Source organism: Stenella coeruleoalba (assembly GCF_951394435.1).
Source record: "Stenella coeruleoalba genome assembly, chromosome: 3".
Taxonomy (NCBI): Eukaryota; Metazoa; Chordata; class Mammalia; order Artiodactyla; family Delphinidae; genus Stenella; species Stenella coeruleoalba.
Window position 1 is genome coordinate 31,083,990 of NC_137148.1, and position 14,940 is coordinate 31,098,929.

The 14,940-nt window shown below is 40.8% G+C and overlaps 1 long non-coding RNA gene across 1 annotated transcript in view; it reads left to right on the top strand.

Moving 5' to 3' along the window:
• The window catches only part of LOC307184486, a 146,197-nt gene that overhangs the window by 48,068 nt on the left and 83,189 nt on the right, over nucleotides 1-14,940 (top strand). The window contains exon 2 of the long non-coding RNA XR_013827727.1: nucleotides 4,685-4,889. This is a non-coding gene — a long non-coding RNA (uncharacterized lncRNA). The remainder of the gene's footprint in view (nucleotides 1-4,684; nucleotides 4,890-14,940) is intronic.

Below are 14,940 nucleotides of genomic sequence, written 5' to 3' on the forward strand. Positions count from 1 at the left end.
CCTCAATGGCAGACATAACAGATGACTGGGGCTACTCTACCAAGACTCAATAATTTTTCCTCTGAATGAACATTAACTGCTGCAGGTAGAAAAATCTAGAAGGCATCTATCCCTTTGCCAGGGTATTCTGACAGGAGAAAGGCAGATCTGAAGGGAAATGGTGCTAAAAATACCACCAAGATGTGAAGGACAGACTGATAGCCAGAGTCTTCAGAATGAGACAGTGTGAAGCTGGAGAAGGTGAAAATAACATTTGGTCCATGATCACTCCCAGAGTGATAGTGATCTGCTTATATGTGTCTACAGGGTGTGTGCACACAGGAAATGAGATGGTTGGGCAGAGTTCTTCAGATTAATCTGCCAGAAAGATTAAGGAGGGCAGGGAGGGGAGGAAGGAAAATGATTGATTGTAATTCCTAAATATATCTTTTTTTTTTTTTAGTAGACCTTACATGCCATTTCATACTCTGGGCCTGCTCATAAAAATCAAGGGAAGGTGTTCTTATTTGAACTATTTTTGGATGTTCCCTTTGCTTTTAAAATGCAGACTTCCCAGGGATCTAGAGAAAGCCCTATGAAATCATATGGGCTCCAGTGGCAGAGCACTATCTTTTTCTCCAAATATTTTATTCCATTTGTCTCAAATGACCAGAATTTAATGAGATTTGAGTTCATGACTTTATTCCCAAGATGTACTGCCAGATCAACTGAAAGCACGCATGTAAAATCACTTCCTAAAGGATTAAAAATGGTCATGAAATCACGTTATGACACTGACCCCCAAAGCCTTATGCTTCCTGCTTGGATATTTTGTTTAAATGATCTATCCTGAGATTGTATTTGTTATTAGAAGCTTTGCAAAGACCTCTAAAATGACTGTTAAAATGGGGTTCCTGCATTTGTAGGTTTCTGCTTTTTTGGATTGCGATGAATCACTGTGCTCCTGGCCATTTCTTCCAATGAGAGGTCTCCTGAGAATGTGGAGGTTTCTCAGTGGGCCTTGCTCCACTGGAGAGGCTGCAGTTCGCAGATGCTATATTAGTCAGTGTTCTCCAGAGAACAGAATTAATAGGATACATGTGTATCCTGTTGATATATACCTCTGTGTGTGCATATGTGTGAGAGAGAGAGGAATTTATTAATTTATTGTTTTAATGATTTATTAATCATGAGGTTGCAGTGGCTAGCAAGTCTGAAATCTGTAGGGAGGCCACCAGGCTGGAAACTCATGCAGAATTTCTATATTGCAGTCTGGAGGCAGAATTTCTTCTTCAGGAAACCTCAGTCTTTTCTCTTGAGCCCTTCAACTGATTGGATGAGGCCCACCCACATTATAGAGGGCAATCTGCCTTAGTTAAAGTCTACTGATCATAAATGTTAATCACATTCTAAAAATACCTCCATAGCAATACCTAGATTAGTGTTTGACCAAACAGTTGGGCACCATAGTTTATTTAAGTTGACACATAAGATCAGCCATCACAGATGTCCAGGCAGAGCCCAGGGTCTCTGGGGATCATGTTCAGAGCAGAAGGATGACAGGGCTTGTCTTAGAACTAAGGTCAAACCCATGCTGTATGGTTGTGACCTCTTACGTAACTAATACACACTGTATGTCATGGCGGATCAATCTCGTCTATCTACAGGGCCTGGCCTGAAAGTGAGGGAGATGGAGGATGCCAGGTGGCAGCATAGATTCATGTACCTAAATCACAGAACGTTAAGGTGAGGGTACTCCGAGGCAGAACCTCTGGTAGCACATTTGGCATCTTTGTCTAGGTTAGAAAAAGGTCCCCCTTCCTCTAAGTGGGTGTAACCTCTAGCCAGGATGCATGGTGAGTACTGGAAGTCACCCCTCACCAGACACCTTAGCCAGGTGTCCTCTTGTTGTAAGCACCCTTCCCAACCTTAGGTATTGGCTTTGTTCACTGTTTTATAGGTGAGAAACTGACTCCGGTTATTGATGATCTTGCCAAAGGGTGTGCCCTTTCTGAATGTAGAATTCTGGATTTGGAATTCTAGATTCTAAAACTAGACTCTGAGTGGACTGATGACATGTACTTATTCTTTGGGAGAGGGAGCCAGAGGAGGTCTGGACAGGAAAGAACCCTCTTCAAAAGTTCTGTCACCCTACCTATCAACTCACTGATTTCAGAATCACTTAAGTTGACTACAAAATAAAAATGCCCTCTGAGAGTATTGCCTTATTCTTGTATTAGCATTGAATGACTTCACTCGGGCAATGACAGTGGTAATTCTTTACATCTAAAAAATACCTAATGGTTTTCAAATACACACAGTATTTTATTCCCAAGATTGCAAGGGTTTCTTGGCTGCTGAGGACTTTCTTGAGGAAATTCATAGTTAATGACTCCAAGAAGCATTAACTTTTTTTCTAAGCATACTTTCTATTGAAGTATAACATATATCCATAAAAGTATACAAATTGTAGGTGTAGAGCTCAATGAATTTTTTTTTTTTTTTTTTTTTTGTGGTACGCGGGCCTCTCACTGCTGTGGCCTCTCCCGTTGCGGAGCACAGGCTCCAGACACACAGGCCCAGCGGCCATGGCTCACGGGCCCAGCCGCTTCACGGCATGTGGGATCCTCCCGGACCGGGGCACGAACCCGTGTCCTCTGCATCGGCAGGCAGACTCTCAACCACTGCGCCACCAGGGAAGCCCCTCAGTGAATTTTTATAAACTGAATACAACTATGTAACCCCATCAGATGAAGAAAGAGAATATCAGCAGTACCCCAGGAATCCCCTTTCTCTAAAAATGTCATTGCTAAACTCTTCCTAAAGACCCAGTTCAAAGAGACCATAACCCTAGTATAGGTCTCAAGGTGAAGAAGAAGAATTCAGTCAAATCTGTGCCTCACCCCAGGATTAGGTTAATTTGTGCTCAGCAAGTTAAGGATGAATGAGACAAGTACTAAATAATTCCTGGCTTTAATTGCTTTTAAACCTTCTCTAAACCTTAAAAATGTTTATTTCCTTTGACCCAATGATTTTGTTTCTTGGAATCTATCAGAGACTCAGAGAGAGTTCTATACAAGTTGAGAAATAGGATTCAACCTAAGCATTAGTAATAAGGGCTGAGTTAAATCAATTTGTCATTGACTGGTAAATGGAATATTATGCAACGATTAAACAAATAGGAATCTTTGCTTAAATGCTCATGATACAGTGAGAAGTGAAAAGTGCAAGATACAGGAAATGTATGTATATTAGACAATAATTATCTCAATTTTCATTAAAAATGTCTGAACAGTTGGAAGAAAATTACATGAAAACATAAACAATGGTGGTCTCTAGGTGTGAAATTGTAGGCAATTTTATTTTCATGTATTTTATGTACTTTTTTATAAATTAAATATTTCTAAGTGAGTATATTACTTTAGTAATAAAGTATTTAGAACTTTTTTATAAAACCATTTACCATTTAAAAAAATTTTTTAATTTTATTTATTTATTTTTTTAACAATTTCATTGGAGTATAATTGCTTTGCAATGGTGTGTTAGTTTCTGCTTTATAACAAAATGAATCAGTTATACATATACATATGTTCCCATATCTCTTCCCTCATGCATCTCCCTCCCTCCCACCCACCCTCCCTATCCCACCCTTCTAGCTGGTCACAAAGCACTGAGCTGATCTCCCTGTGCTATGCGACTGCTTCCCACTAGCTATCTATTTTACATTTGGTAGTATATATATGTCCATATATACACTACCACTCTCTCACTCTGTCCCAGCTTACCCTTCCCCCTCCCCATGTCCTCAAGTCCATTCTCTAGTAGGTCTGCGTCTTTATTCCTGTCTTGCCCCTAGGTTCTTCATGTCTGTTTTTTTTTTTTTTTTAGATTCCATATATATGTATTAGCATACATTATTTGTTTTTCTCTTTCTAACTTACTTCACTCTGTATGACAGACTCTAGGTCCATCCACCTCACTACAAATAACTCAGTTTCATTTCTTTTTATGGCTGAGTAATATTCCATTGTATATATATGTGCCACCTCTTCTTTATCCATTCATCTGTGGATGGACACTTAGGTTGCTTCCATGTCCTGGCTATTGTAAATAGAGCTGCAATGAACATTGTGGTACATGACTCTTTTTGAATTATGTTTTTCTCAGTGTATATGCCCACTAGTGGGATTGCTGGGTTGTATGGTAGTCCTATTTTTAGTTTTTTAGGGAACCTCCATACTATTCTCCATAGTGGCTGTGATATAAACCTTTTGAAAACCGAGACTATAAATGACATGGAGCCAAACCAATGGTAGGCATTCTTAATATTTTTGTCATCTTGAAACACCTTTGGAACCATTAAGAAAATATATACTTATCTGTAGTGTGGGTTTCAAAGTAGGTGGGCTTTTGTTTTCTAATTCTTCAAAAATTGATCACCTATACAGCACATGCTTGGTAATTCTCAGTCAGAATACTCTATCCCCTAACTATTTCCATTAAATAGGAGAAAGGGTTTAAATTATTTTTCCCTTTGCCCTTGAACCCCCACACCCAATATATAACAAGCACATGCTCAGGTGTATTTGTCCAGTTGTTCAAGTGAGGGTGGGGTGGAGGTGGGATCATGGACTTGGAATGAGTTTTGTAATTTTGCGACCTTGAGAAAGTGAGCAAATGTCTTTGTGCCTTGGTTTGCCTCTAGGAAATGAAGCCCAGAGACGTGCCAATTTTTAAGAGCTGAACTGAACTGCAAGCTTGTGGGTGCAATCAGTGTTAACAGAAGAGGAGAGGGGAAGAGAGGCCTGGCACCTGGAGTGCTGCCCTGGGAAAGCATGGTTGGTCAAGAAGGGAAGAGGCATCTGGGCAGAGCAGACAGTGCTCACGCCATGGTGGAGGGGGCATGGAAGGTGAGTGATTTTCTTTGCAATTGTAGAATGCTAGGGCTCAAAGAATCCTCAGTGGTCATCACACCCAGCAAACTCATTTTAAGATGGGCAAACTGAATATAAGACAAGTTAGCCATCTGGCCAGGAGAGGAATCTAATTAGCAGCAGAGGCGGGATTTAAACCAGGTCTTTGATCTCCTGCTCCAGCATTCTTTCTCCTTTCACAGTCTTATGCCAGGTAACTATCTAAACGGAGTGACTCTCCAGAGATACCTGTGGGAAAAGAGTGTCTTTTCCCAAACCAGACACTTTATCAAGTGGCACAGCCTTTCCTTAAGAGCTGCAGCCCATCTGTTGCCATTTTCAGAAGCCAATATCACTTGCTTATTCCTTGGGGTTTCCTAGGCCAGCCCCGTGGCTTATTACATAGCCAAAGGGTAGGAGAGACTGGTTGCTGAGAAATACAAGGTTTGAGGAATATTTTATGGTTTGGGTTTGGCCAGAAGCTAAACCCGAAACAGTGATTTGCGGGCAAATAGTTGGTTTGGGAGGTGATCTGGAAAACACCACTAGGGGAGCGGGAAGTGAGACAGGGAAGGGAAGAAAGGCGGTAAGTGGTGTGTGATCACACCAGCTACCACTGTGGGCACCTGGAGCTCGGCTCTTTGGGAGACTGTGTAGAATATATGTCCTTAGAGTAGGCTTTCTCACCCTCAGCACTGTTGACATTTTGGGCTGCATCATTTATTGTTGTAGGGGGCATGTTGTCAGATGTTTAAGCAGCATCCCTGGCCTCTACCCACTGAATGCCAGTAGCATCTTCCTGTTGCCACTACCCCCACCCCCCTCCAGGGTTGTGACAACCCAAAAGGTCTCCAGACGTTGCCAATTGTCCCCTAGGGGGCAAAATTGCCCAGGGCTGAGAACCATTGCCTAAGAGTTATTCCATCCAGCTTTGGTAGAGGGTTGTTTCTGGGGACATTATCTCTCTGAAACTCATTGGCCAAACATGCTATCTTGGTCAGAATAAAAGTCCACGGGCAGAGATTTGCCAAGTAAATAGCTCTTGGCATTTATAGTAAGTTCTGAGGGTATATGGGTGGGGCCCAGGCAACACCTACTTTTTGTGGCCATCTAGGGATCTGCTTCATCATTCATTCATTTTGTCATCATTTCTTCATTCATTCTACAAATGTTTATCAAAGATCTATTATATTCTGGGCAGCAGGCAAGACACAGGAGATCCAGTGTTCAATGGTGAGCAAAAAAATGGACACAGTTCCTGTCCTATGTCATTAGAAGTAACAGTCTAGAAGAGCAATGAGCATTAATCAGATAATACAAATGTTTTTAATAACAACTGTGATAAGTGCTAAGACAAGATACACAGCATGGAGATAAATCATAACCTGTGGCTGTTCCTCTGACAGTCTACCTTTAGGAACTTGTCACTCATCGTTCCCTCTCCCTGGAACTTTTCCTTCCAGAAAGCATTGCGTGGTCCTTCACTGCATTTGGAGCTTTGTTAGTTGTCTCCTCCTTAGAAGAGAATCCCCTGACCACTTTATCTAAGATAGTGCTCCTGTTCTTTTGCCTTTTACCCTATTTATTTGTGGTCCTTGCACTTATCATACCCATAGAAGATTTATATCTATTGTTTATTGTCCCTGATGCCATACTGACTGTTGTGTTTCCTTTATGCTCCCAGCAAGTAGGATAATGCCTGGCACTTAGTAGGTGTTAAAAAAGATTTGTTGTATGAGTAATCTAGAGAGATTGACTTGGTTGGGGAGACCAAGGAAAACTTTCAGAAGAGAACAGCAATAAGCCAAGATCTAAAAAAGGTAGGAATTATCTGGATGAAGAGGGTAGGGAAGAGCATTCCAGAAAGTGGAAGTGGTATGTGGAATGGCTCTGCAGATGGAAGAAGCATGATCATCTTGAGGAACTAAAGGAAGGCCAGTGTGCCTGGGGCAGAGAGAGCAGGAAACCATTAGTTAAGATTTTAATCTTTAGAGTAAAAATATGAAGAAGCTATGGACGTGTGTCGATCAATGGAAAGTTGGGCATGGGAAGGTGGATGACGGGGTGGGAAAATACAACCAGATTTCTTTTTTTTTTTTAACATCTTTATTGGAGTATAACTGCCTTACAATGGTGTGTTAGTTTCTGCTTTATAACAAAGTGAATCAACTATACATAGACATATGTTCCCATATCTCTTCCCTCTTGCATCTCCCTCCCTCCCATCCTCCCTATCCCACCCCTCTAGGTGGTCACAAAGCACCGAGCTGATCTCCCTGTGCTATGAGGCTGCTTCCCACTAGGTATCTATTTTACATTTGGTAGTGTATATATGTCCAGGCCACTCTCTCACTTCATCCCAGCTTACCCATCCCACTCCCCGTGTCCTCAAGTCCATCCTCTATGTCTGCATCCAGATTTCTATTTTAAAAAGATCATTCTGGCTCCAGGGTCTAGAATATTGGAGAGGGACAAGACTGGACGCCATCATGGTGGTATGTTTCATCCTCACAACTTTGTTCAACCCATCTGGTTGAACAGTTGTGTATACATGGAAAATTTCAGGTCATGTGTCAGGGGCTCATGTATGTATGTCCTTAAATTCCCAGAATGGAAAAAGCGTTCTTCTCCCCAAAGAGCTTCCAGAGAACTCTTCCCTCCCCGTGCTCCTGACTGGTGTCCATGCCTTCAGAATGTCTCTAGTCTGGGTTGAGGAAGGAAGAGTTGTCATTGCCCCCATTTTAGTGGATGATTCGTCTCCTGGGGTCCTAGCTCCTTAACTAGTCTGCGTGAAATCAAGCCTTGTCCTGGATCTCAGGATCTGGTGGAGGACTATCTTATTGTGAACAAACTTGATGCCTTTTCCAGGGGAGGTTAATCTATCCCTGACTGTTGCAATTGGCCAGTGACTTGCTTTGTCACATGAAGTGTGAGCAGAAAGGGTGTGTGCCACTTCTGAGACAGGAGTTTTCAGAGTCACAGCATCGTTGCCTGTGTTACCTTTTGCCTTTGTAGGCACGCAATAAATGTTTGTTGAGAAAAGATGAATGAAAGGAGAAAACCCCAGTTAAACTGGGATAGCCAAGGCCTATTACCAGTTTCCACTAACAAGCTGTGGCATAGCTGTTTTGCTATTCTAGTGGCCACACGTGTTTCTTAAGGTTCCTTTCATTTCTAAGACCCTGTACAGATACGGTAGAAGTATAAAATGACGATTTTTGGGATGCTTATTGGAAGTGTCGCCCCTGCTGGCTAATGGGGAAAAGACTTGAGTGAGGGATGGAAGCACTGGTAGGCAAGTTATTTTGGAAAAAATCGCTCTTCAGGGTGGTCGCCTGAATAGTAGGTTTTCTCTGGAAGCTGTATTCCAGCGCTCTTTCTCAGACTACCGCTACTGAGATCAGAAGAAGGGCCAGCGAATATTAATTCACTGAGGAGCCTCAGGACTCTTCCCTGAGACCAGGAAAGGAGGGAAATGTTCCTTCCAATTGCTGTCACAATTTATTCTTAATAGGTGTTCCTTGTAATCATTGTTTTGGTGACCTCAATCCCTGGAGTCACCTCCTTGGGGCAAAAGGATGCCTTAAGCGGGGAGTTGACAGGCCTGGGTTGTGTCTGAGGTTGGTAGGGGGCCGTCGCTGTCTCCACTGGAGCCAGATGTTTCCCAGCCTTTAACCCATGGTGATGTCCAATAAGAGTCTCGGACAACACCCAGTGCCGTCTTGCAGATGTACTGATGCTTCAGCCCCCATGGGTGCCCCACCTGGAAGAGTCTTGCACAGAAGAAGAAGTAAACTTCACACTTAATTCAGGTTAAAACTGCGCTGTGGTGAAAGCAATGGGATGGAGTGAAAGGGACCCGCACGTGCCCCCAGAAGACCCCAGTGCTCTCTGCCTTTCACATCTCTTGTGCTTTCTGCAGCTCGTGTCAGATTCCTTGGACCCTCAGCTCTGTGCACGTGTACCTGGGCTGCCCCTCCACTGCCAGGGGAGTGTTACCTAAAACCAGGCGCTGACCTGAGGTCAGGAGCTCTTGGGTGTTTAATCTCTCTGCTGTTCATGCCTAGCTGGGTGGCCTCTGAAATATTATTTAATTTCTCTGGGTTCTGATTTCCCCAGTTGTGTGGCACCGAGTGACCTCTCCGTGACATTTCATTGCCTGTGAAAAATGGTGTCATTCGAATGTTTAGGCTTTACCTAGAAGAATATATAGAAGTGTTTCTTGCTGGGGGAGGATTCTGTGAATCTAGGGTCACAGTTTATCTTCTCAACTAGGGCAAGAATTATAACCATAGAAGATTATACCTTAAGAAAAAGGAAAGTTTCTCCCTTTCTAAAAATGAAAGTTGTGAAACTTACGTTTATAATTTTGCCCTGATTGCTCAGAGCCAATAGAAATTTAATTGCCCATTGTGTTAGGCTGATTGTTAGCGTATTTTCATTTTCCTTTTGCCCTTTAGTCCTACTTTTCTATTTTATTAACCTTGTTGATTTGGCAGGGTGTAAGTAAATGCAAAAACTAAATGAAATTACGCATAACTTGAAGGGACCTTATGGATTGTTAAATCCAACTATGCAGTTTACAGACTAAGCAGTAAAGATCTGGACAGAAGGGACTGGAACAGGTAGCCTCAGCTTGTGAGTTACAGAGCCCTGACTTCTGATTCGAGGCAAATACTTGTTCCTCTATTCCATGATGACTGCCCTTCTTAGAGAGTGGAGTTTACCTATGACAATGAGGACAAAGCAACAGTGTCTGCTTGAGTTGCAGGAGCAGTATTCTTTTTTCCTTCAGCTAAGACAGCAGAAGAGATGATGTATTGTATACGTGTTACATTCAGCCACAACTGAGAACAGAACTAGTCCAGAAAGTCACAGGTCCAGGGCAGAGGACCAAAAGGGACTGTTTTGATACGAGCAAGGTGGTCAAGGTGATCCAAATGGCCATTGATGTTCTAGATCCATTGAGACAAGTTCTAGACAGTGAGCATGCAGTCCAGCAACTTTTACCAGCATCCTTGGCCTCTGGCTTCCCTTGTTTCTGCTCCTGTGGCTTCCATGGGTGTACAAGTTTACTTGGACCTTTGTCTCACGTTTCTTCTTTTGTGCTTCACGCTGCACACTCACTTCTTCCTCCACTTCGCTTGCATGGCACAGAGGTTTCTCAGAAGATGGCGCTAAGGCCCAGGAACAGGATTTTTAGAATTAAACGGATTCTGGCACATGTTACAGAAAAATCAGTTAATTTGTGCCGATTAGGTCACACTTGGTTATACTTGTGACTCTAGGTTATAGGTTCCTCCGGAGTCTTCTGAACCTGGTGGGCCATTTCTAACTGGATGAAAATTACCAACCGTTTGTCTTTGTCCTGATGAAAATTAGCAGTTCATCTTAGTTTCATAGCCACAGTGTACAGCTGTGACGGTAAGTATATTTTCATTAATCTAGTTGAAATATTTAAGGAGTACCTATTATAGGTCTAGTACAGGGGCTCAATCAATTTTTACATATAATATATATGTGCTAAATATTTTTATGGGTAAGTGTAATATATTGTGTTTATGCAGGTAAATGTAATATATTCTGGTGAATGTAGAATATATAACAGCTCTATTATCTGTGTATGCATATTTTTTGGAGGAATTCTGTTGCCTGGCTTCCTCATATTCCTTATTTCCTCACTTCCCATATTCTCTTCCTTGACTCACTGTTTTCCTCTAATACTAAAGTAGAATAAAGGAAACCATGTGTGATGGAGAAAGTTGTACACAGCATAGTTCTCAAGGGTTTATTTATACCTGGTCAGCTATAAGGAGCAATCTAGCAGTTCAGATCAAGTCACTACCCACCTAATGACATCTTGCCATCCTAAACTGAAGGCATCCTAAAGCTTTAGGTGAAACAAACCATCTTCTGAGTGCTGAATTTGCAAACAAATATATATGAAAAATAACAGTAAGATCACAAAGATGAATCAAACAAATTGGTCATTTTTACCTCTAGTGTGGGGTAAAATGACAAGACTGAATCGTCAGGAAAGATGCTTAACTCTTCTTATTGCTGTGGTCTCCTAGGGCATACTGTGATGCTGTGGCATGGGAATGCTATGTTATATTGAAATTCTTTCAGTTCTCACTGATACAGAAAGGGTTCTAAATGTACCTCAGTAGATTATAATATAGCAAGCATCCAGCGTAATTAACTTCTCTATCATTTGGAAAATTAATTGGAAAAGACACTACTAATTTTGTAGATAATCCCTCTCAATGGTAATATTATAAATATTTAAGTATGGTTAACAGAATAGTAATACCACATATTTATGTATCATCCTATCTCCAAGGAGTGCTAAGTGATTTACAAATTATTTTTAAATCCACTTGTAGCTCCCAGATTCTCTGGGAAGCAAGCAGGGACAGGTTCTATGAACACTGTTTAAAGACAAGGAATTTGAGATTCACTGAGTGGCAAATCCAGACTCACCCAGGATGTCAGTGTCTGAGTTAGACCCTCTTGGCACCCATGTCCTTCCTCTTTTGTTGTTTTCAGTGGGGGCCTAGAGCCTTCATTTTTATTTGATCAACTTTCTTCCTTCTAGCTTGCTTCCTAAACACTGTCAGGTCACACTCTGTTGCATGAGGTTCAAGGCAAAAATGGAATCTGTGCTCTTTAGTGAGGGATTGAGACTATTTTGTGCTCACAGGGAATTTTGTGAACAATCACAAACACATTGTTCTGGGTCAGTCTCTTTTTAAATATTTGGTGGATAGCAAGAATAAGGATTCACTGGATTCTAGAATTTTACCAATGGAAGGGAGGTGATGGGATAGAATGGACAGAAGAACACTTACCTGTGATTCAGGGATCTGGGTTCTAGTTTCAAGAGAGATCTGTGAGTTGATCTGGAGCCATGAGAACCTTCCCCAGGAGATGGGGATTCAGGAAATGAACTTGATTTGTAAGGAAAGGCATAACTGGGCCCTTTAGCACTGGATCCTTTCTGTAAGCTCATAGTTTTCCCCTCCTCTCTAGCCACTATTACAGGCTTTTGGAATTTTTAAAATACAAAAACAGACCTAGTAATAATTGCTACCATTCTCAAGGCCTTTACTTATGTGCAGTCATTATTCCCTTTTAACCTATGACCTAGGTTTTTGCTGTGTGACCTTGGGCAAGTGACATAATCATTCTGGGTCTAAGTTCCATTAAATATAAAAAGGAGCAGTTTGACTAGATCTAGTGGTTTTTAACTGGATCCTGTGAGTCTCTAAGCATCAGGGGAGACTCCTTAGGAGCTTCTGAGAGCATCAAAGAAGAAGCTACATCAGCAGATTGCCTCAGGCCATCAATCCTTTACCTCATTTTCAATCATAGGAGCTTTGCTTTTAATCTGTGTTAAATAGGGCATTATTTGAAAAAAGACTTCTCACACAAAAAAGTTTAGTTTTACTCTGTCAAAATGGATTAAAAGAGATTGAATTTGTCATTCCACCTGAAACAAAGGTATAACATATGAAACAATAGTTTTCAAGACAGTGGACTTCAGCCCATGCACGTGTGGAAATTACCCGAATCCAGAGAAAGAACCATCCTAAAGGATTAGGAGGAATAAGCTGACACAGGATCAGAAATAATGCCTGTCCCCACCAACCAGATTGGAGAGCCTTACAATTCATGGAGCATTGGGTAAAGTACTCAGAGAAGTCTTGTCTCAGTAGTGGGAAATAACTGGCCCTAGAGTAAGCACTGCTCTGGTGCTGTCTAACAAGTCTTGAAAGCAAGAATAAAAGGCCAAATTGTTTCCTTGTAATTTAATTGTATCTCTGAGTAAGCACAAAAATATTTATAGGAATACAAAATATCTAACAGCAAAGTAAAATTCACAATGATTGGAATCCAATAAAAAATTACCAAGCATGCAAAAAACCAGGAAAATACAACCCATAATGAGGAGAAAAATAAAACTGACCTAGAATTGGCACAAATGTCAGAACTAGCAGACAAGGACATTAAAACAATTATTATAACTACATGCCACATGTTCAGAAAGTAAACTAGAGACATAGAAGATATTTTTTAAAAGCCCAAATCAAACTTCTAGATATGAAAGCTATAATGTCTGAGGTGAAAAATACATTGGATGGAATTAATAGCAGGCTAGACATTGCAGAAGAAAAGACTGGTGAATTTGAAGACATAACAATAGAAACGATCAAAAATGAAACAGAAACAGACAGAGAAAAAAGAATTAAAAAAATAAAGAGCATCAGTGAGCTGTGGGGCAACTTCAAGACGATGTGTGTGTGTGTGTGTAAGTATATTTAGAGTCTCTGAAGGAGAGGAAGGGGAAGGACAAAAAATATTTGAAGAAACAATTTGATGAAACTATAAACCCTAATATATTACTTTTCTCTTGTAATAACTAATTACCACAAACTTAGTGGCTTAAAAATGACATAAATTATCTTATACAGGCACCTTAGAGATATTACAGGTTCAGTTCCAGACCACTGCAATAAAACAAATATCACAATAAAGTGAGTCACACAAATTTTTCAATTTCTCAGTGTGTATATTTATATTATACTGTCTAAAAAAACAATGTATACACCTTAATTTAAAAATAATGCTGTTAGACAAATGGTGCTGATAGACTTGCTCCATCACAAATCTTCAATTTGTAAAAAATGCAGTATCTATGAAGCACAGTAAAATGAGGTATGCCTATAGTTCTAGAGGTCAGAAGTCTGAAATGGATCTTAGGGACTAAAATAAAGGTATCAGCAGAGCTACATTCCTTCTGGAGGCTCTAGAGGAAAACCTGTTCCTTGTTTATTCCAGCTTCTAGAGGGTTTGCAGTCCTTGGCTTGTGTTTGCATCACTGCAGCTTCTTCCACTGTCACATCTTCTCTGACTCTGGCTCTCCTGTATTCCTCTTATAAGGGCCCTTGTGATTATATCACGTCCACTTGTATCATTCAGGACAATATTCCCATATAAAATCCTTAATTTAATTACCTATGCACGTCCATTTTGCAGTTTACAATTACATAATCACAGGTATTATGGTGTGAATTGTGTCCCTGCACAAGGTATGTTGAAGTCCTAACCTATGGTAACTCTGAATGTGACCTTATTTGGAAATAGGGTCTTTGAGGATGTAGATAAGATACAAATTAAAATGAGGTCATACTGGAATAGGGTGGGCTCTTAATCCAATATGACTTGTATGTAAGAGAGAAGACAGATGTTAAAGAAAGGGGGACACAATGTTAAAACACAGACACAGAGGACAGATGACCATGTGAAGACAGGTAGAGACCGGAGTCAAACTGCCACAAGCCAAAGAACACCTGGGGCTACCAGAAGCTAGAAAAGGCAAGGGAGTGTCCTCCCATAGGTTTTGGAGGGAGCATGGCCCTGCCAGCATCTTGATTTGGGGCTTCTAACCTCCAGAACTATGAAAGAATAAATTTCTGTTGTTTGAGCCACTTAGTCTGTGGCAGCCCTAACAAACTAATACAATAGGTTTCAAGGATTAGAATGTGGACATTCTTGGGGGGCTATTATTCTACCAACCATCCAAGAAGCTCAGGAGACCCCAAGCCCAAGAAACACGAAGAGATTTACACCAAGGCATATCAGGATTACGTTGTCAAAAATCACTGATAAAGAGAGAAATCCTAAAAGCAACCAGAGGAAAAAAGACACCTTAAATACAGAGGAACAAAGATAAAAAAGCAGATTTCTAATCAGAAACAACATAAGTGAGAAGACAGTGGAACAACATCTTTAAAGTACTGAAAGATAAAATCTGTCTTGACTATACCCAGCAAAAATATCCTTTGAAAATGAAGGCAAATAGCATTTTCAGACCTACAAAAGCTAAAAGCATTCATCACCAGCAGACCATAACTACAAGAAATGTTTAAAGTCCTTCAAGCAGAAAGAGAAAGATCCCAGATGGAAATCTGGATCTACACTAAAGAACGGCAGAAATGGTAACTACATGGGTAAATAGTAAGATTTTGCTCCTTATTAGTAATCT